This window comes from Macrotis lagotis, chromosome 2 (assembly GCF_037893015.1).
Source record: "Macrotis lagotis isolate mMagLag1 chromosome 2, bilby.v1.9.chrom.fasta, whole genome shotgun sequence".
NCBI lineage: Eukaryota > Metazoa > Chordata > Mammalia > Peramelemorphia > Peramelidae > Macrotis > Macrotis lagotis.
The window spans coordinates 239473043-239479238 of record NC_133659.1 but is presented as its reverse complement, the minus strand read 5'-3'; the positions used below and the strand labels follow the sequence as shown (position 1 = coordinate 239479238).

General features: G+C 36.3%; 1 pseudogene; it reads right to left on the bottom strand.

Annotated features, from left to right (window-relative positions):
- Nucleotides 1-1236: 1236 nt before the first annotated feature.
- On the bottom strand, nucleotides 1237-5853 carry LOC141514450 (olfactory receptor 4A47-like; annotated as a pseudogene).
- Between the last annotated feature and the right edge of the window lie 343 nt (nucleotides 5854-6196).

Sequence of the window (6196 nt, the reverse complement as noted above, 5' to 3'; positions counted from 1 at the left end):
GTTTTCAGAAATACTTTTAGGGATCTGCAAGTTTTCAATTCTTCCAAGGTGTTATGATCTAAGAGATCTATACTAATCTCCTGGCCTGTACACTAATCTGTGTGTGACCACAAGCACTCCTTTCTGCCCTGGAACTGTGAGGAGAGTCCCTGCTCCCCTTAGGTAGTATGCTCTGTTGCTTCTGCTCCTTTTTCTGGGTCTGGGATTTAAGATTGAGACCTAGATCTGAGTACGGGCAAAGCAACAGTCCCGCCTCAATGGTAGCAAAGGAATACCTGTAATTTTCTTCAGATCCCCTTACTGTCCATGGGCTGAGAACTCTGGAAACAGCTGCCTCTGCTGATTCAATAACTCCTGAGGCCTGCTCCTGGTCTGCTGGGATCAGATCTGCTGAAACCTGTGTTGAACTGTGCTCTCTCATCCAAGTGTGGCAGACTTTTCCTGCTGACCTTCCAAGTTGTCCTTGGCAATCTCTGGGCTGAGAGGTCTGGAAAGCACTCCTGCTGCCACAGACCCAGTTACCTCACTGTCTCTTTCTGGACTGCTGGAGCCTGTTCAATCTGGCCTGCCTGTTGGACTTTAAGCTTCTCTCTCACCCTGGTGCAGCAGACCATTCCCACCAATTGTCCCAAGTTGTCTTTGGCTAGAATATTGTTTCATTCAGTCTTTTTGTGGGTTCTGCCACTCTAGAATTTTTTTACCCAGCCCTAACCTCTCTCCAGACATGTATTTCAATTGCCAATTGGTCAGTTGAGCTTGATGGACATCTTAAATTCAATATGTCTAAAACAAAAACTTTCCCCTTGAAACATTCTCCTCTTCTAAACTTCCCTGTTACTATTTTTTTTACTCTTCATAAAATTTTATTTTAGATACAAATAAAAGTGAAGAAATTCAATGCTCAGTACATAAATGAAATCAGGCTAAACATATTTTTCTGCATTAGACATTTTGCAGAAAAAAAGAAGCAAAAAAATTAGGAGGAAAAATATGCTTCAATCTTTCATTAACATTCATTAGTTGTCCATCTGACTATGGATAGCATTTTTCATCAAATCATGATGCTCCTTAACAAATAGTTCCAACAGCATCAAAATTGGGGTTTCTACTGCTATTGACGGAAAGGTACTTCTGCATTTCTTCAGGCTACACTAACAAAGTCTCAAAGAACAAAGTTTTAGGAATTTTATAGTTTATTTATCATTTCTCTTGTGGATCATCATTTCTTAGTTACATCATTGCATTCATTACCTATATCTGGACATTACTTTTCTGTTCCAAAGCTTCGAAATGACATTTTTCATCTCTTTGTTTCTTAGAGTGTAGATCAAAAGATTCAACATAGGAGTGATGACAGTATAAAAGACTCCTAGATATTTATCAATGGGTGATGTATAATTAGATCTAACATACATGAAAATACAAGGGACAAAGAAGAAGACAACAACTATGATGTGGGAGACGCAAGTAGAAAGGGCTTTTTGTCGGCCTTCCAGACTTTGGGTCTTCAGTGTGTATAAAATGACCCCCATAGGACACAAGCAATAATAAAAAGACAGTTGTACATATTGCTCCTCCATTGGTAACCACCTTATATAACACCAATTATATAGGTATCTGTACAGGAAAGTTTCAATAGGTGAAACATGTCACAAATGAAGTGATCAATTATTTTGGGTCCACAAAATGTGATCTTTGCAAAAAAAAAAGAGATGAACTACTGAATGCATAAAACCTCCAATCCAGGACACCACCAGGAATAGGACACATACCCACAATCTCATAATGACCACATAGTACAAGGGCTTACAGATGGCTACATAGCAATCATAAGCCATAAAAAAGAGGAGGAAAATTTCAGCTCCACCAACTATGTGTTCTAAGAAGAGCTGGACCATGCAACCTTGGAAAGAAATGGTCACCTTTTCACTGAGCAAATCTAGGATCATTTTAGGGACAATAATACTGGAATAGATAGAGTCTATTAAGGAAAGACAAGAAGGCAAGAAAGAAATACATAGGAGAATTCAAACTCTTACTTCCAGTGATGGTTATGATAATCAGAATGTTGCCCACTATTGTTATAATGTAAATAATTGAGAATACGTCAAATAATATTTTTTATGCCTCAGAATTCTGAGTAAGCCCCAGGAGGACAAACTCAGTGACATTTCCATTTTCCATATGTATGTATGTGTATGTGTGTGTGTGTGTGTGTGTGTGTGTGTGTGTGTGTGTGTATTCCTTGTTACTATTGAGATTATTTGTTGTTGGTTCTTCCTTTTCAGAGACTAACAATGATATACCATGATGTCAGATGGGTGAATGCCTTGACTTGCAAGTCAATTGGATTTAAGGGAAGCAGATTTGTGAAAAATCACCATTTTGCCCCTCTTTCATACCATTCTCCTGTTCACTCAGGCTTTGATCTAGAGCTAGAAAGGACCTCAAAAGCCTACTCCTCCACCCAATCTTTAGGCATTTATTAAGCACTTAATATATGCCAGCTGATGAGGTTTGTCCTTCATTCTTGAAGGAGTTTACAACATTAGGGAGGTGATGCCATGACATGTACATGAATGGAATTTGTGTGAAGGGGCATGTTGTATTAAGTCACCAGCCTCACTTTCTCCTCCAGAGCTGTCTAGGTCCAGTGACCAGATATGGATCAGGATGACTGGAGATGACTCTGGATGCAAGGTAATCAAGGTAAAGTGACCTGTCTAAGGTCATACAGCTAGTAAATATCTGAGGCTGGATTTGAACAGAGATCCTCCTAACTTCAGGGCTGGCACTCTGCCAGCTGCACCATCTAACTGCCCCTCTTAGCTACTGAATTGAGAGAAACAAAGAAAAAGCAAAAATGGTCTCTTCCAAGGTTCTTACATTTTTTGTCTTAATTTCGATTTTATTTTGAGTTTAAATTCTTTTCCTCCTTCCTGTTCTTCCCCCACCCTTTGAGAAGGCAAGGAATGCAAAACTATATGTATAGTCATGGAAAAACAAATTTCCATATTAATCACATCCAATCCTTCCCAGTTCAAAAAGCAATAAACAAACAAAAAATAGAGGGAACAAAGCAAACTTTAATCAATACCCTGGGTCCATTAGTTCTGGTCAGGTCCACTACCTGGAGGTGAATAGTAAGTTTTAACATGTGTTATTGATCATATTGATCATGATGAGAGTTACTAAATGTTTTAGTGTTGATTTACTTTAAATATTGTTATTGAATAAATTAGTTTCTTGATTCTGCTCATTTTACTTTGTATCACTTTATGCAAGTCTTCTCATGTTTTTCTGAGATCATTCCCTTCAATTCTTTTTAAGTTAGGTTTTTTTTTTTTTTTTTTTTTTGGCAAGGCAATGGGGTTAAGTGGCTTGCCCAAGTCCACACAGCTAGGTAATTAATAAGTGTCTGAGGCCAGATTTGAACTCAAGTACTCCTGACTCTCGGGATGGTGCTATCTACTGCGCCACCTAGCCACCCCCAGTTGGTTAGTCTTAACAATGTTTCCATGGGATGCATTGATCTAAGTTGAATGTGATGGGAGAGAAATCATATCCTTAAGGAAGAAAAATAAAGTATAAGAGATAGCAGAATTACATAGTAAGATAACAGGGTTCCCCCCCAATTAAAGGTAATAGTCTCTGGTCTTTTTTTCAAACTCCATGATTCTTTCTCCAAATACAGATGGTATTCTCCATCGCGGATACCCCCAAATTATCCCCCTGATTGTTGCACTGGTGGAATGAGCGAGCCCATCAAAGTTGGTCATCACCCCCATTTTGCTGTTAGGGTGTACAATGTTTTTCTGGTTCTGCTCATGTCACTCAGCATCAGTTCATGAAAATCCCTCCATGCTTCCCTGAATTCTGATCCCTCCTGCTTTCTAATAGAATGATAGTGTTCTATGACATACATATACTACAGTTTGTTAAGCCGTTCCCCAATTGAAGGACATTCACTTAATTTCCAATTCTTTGGAATTTGAATTGGGTCACTATGAATATTTTTGTACAAATGATGTTTTTACCCTTTTTCATAATCTCTTCAGGGTATAACCCAGTAATGGTATTGCTGGATCAAAGGGTATGCATGTTTTTGTTGCCTTTTGGGCATAATTCCAAATTTCTCTCCAGAAAGTTCACAGCTCCACCAACAATGTATTAATGTCCCAGATTTCCCACATCCCCTCCAACATTGATCATTGTCCTTTCTGGTCATATTGACCAGTCTGAGAGGTGTGAGGTGGTATCTCAAAGATGCTTTTATTTGCATTTCTCTAATAAGTAATGACTTAGAGCAATTTTTTATATGACTATGTATCAATTTAATTTATTCATTTATAAATTGCCTTTGCATATCCTTTGACCCTTTGTCAACTGGGGAATGGCTTTTATTTTGAAAATTTGACTCAGTTCTCTGCATATTTTAGAAATGAATCCTTTGTCAGAAATACTAGTTGTAAAAATTGTTTCCCAATTTACTACATTTCTTTTGATCTTGGTTACAGTGGTTTTATCCGAGCAAAAGCTTTTTAATTTAATGTAATCAAACTTATGTAGTTTGTTTTTAATGTTCTCCATCTCTTCCTTGGTCATAAACTGCTTCCCTTTCCATAGATCTGAGAGGTAAACTACTTCTTGATCTTCAAGTTTGTTTATAATAATGCTTTTTATGTCTAAATCCTGTATCCATTTGGTTCTTATCTTGGTATAAGGTGTGAGGTGTTGGTCTAATGTAAGTTTCTTCTATACTACATTGATTCCCTTTATATTCTTGACCTTTTTTCTCCAGATGAAATCTGTTATTTTTTTCAACTCAAAGTAATCCTTTGGTAATTTGATAGGTATGGTGCTGATTTAGGTAGTATTGTCATTTTTATTATATTGTCTTGGTCTACCTATGGTAAATATTTAATTATCTACTTATATTTGTGTAAAGAGTGTTTTGTAATCATGTTCATATATTTCCATAGGAAATATAAGACAAAGTATTTTATTTTTTAGGATCAGAAGAACCTTTACTCAAAAAGGTAGCCTGGTTTGGCTCCTGGGTAGCTTAGAAGCAACTAGGTGGCACAGTGGATAGAGAATTGGGTCTGGAGTCTGGAAGACTTGAGTTCAAATTTGACCTTAGACATAATTATGTAACCCTGAACAAGTCACCCAATCTCTTTCTGCCACAGTTTTCTCAATTGTAAAATGGAGATAATAGTACCTATCTTGCATGGTTGATGTAAGGATCAAATGAAATATTTGTCAAGGGTCTGGCACAAAGCAGGCATTATATAAATATGTATTTTCTTTCTTTGTCCCTTCTATCAGTTATGAGAATGAACTATGGAAAAATTGCATACTAATGGCAGTGGAGGAGAACCTATACTAAAGGGCAACCCTTGTTCTGAAAGTAGTATTTCTGCCACATGGTTCTGCATGGAAAGATTAATGCTCAGCTTTGGAAAAAGTGGCCAACCAAGTCTGTTTTAGTCTGAGATAGGAAAGCTTGGTGTCCTTCACAGATTCCCTGAGACAGTTCTCATGAAGTTGAGTATATTCTAAATTGAGAGGTGTCAAACAAACAATTAATATGCCTAAAATGTTCTTGAAAAATATTTAACAAAATAAATAAAAATGTAATCAAACATAGATAATACATTTTAAAAACAAAGCCAATATGCAACTCAGAGGGAGCTTTATGAACAGATTAATGGCCCCCATTTCTATTTGAATTTGATATCAGTGCTCTAGAGAACCAGCCTGTCAAAATCATTTTCTTTGCTCTGGAATTTTTTAAAATTTAATTTTCAATATACAAAATACAATAACAATTTCCATAACAGTACAATAAAAAGGATGGTTTTACATAAAACTACAAATCTACTATGCATGACTTGCTATTCCTTTCAAATATACAACAAAGTTATTATGCATAATTTTTTCTTTCCTCCACTAGAGATGGCTACCTTAGACACATCTACACACACACACACACATATATATATATATATATATATATATAATAAATAAATATTTATGCAAAATTATTCTATAATACTTCTGTTTATAAGTTATTTCTCCAACTAAGTAACCAAATAGTTAATTTGGGTATTTATCATAGACAAAATAACTTATTCAATCAAAGTCATTGTCAAAACAGTATTGCTGTAACTGTATACAGTGTTCTTAAAAC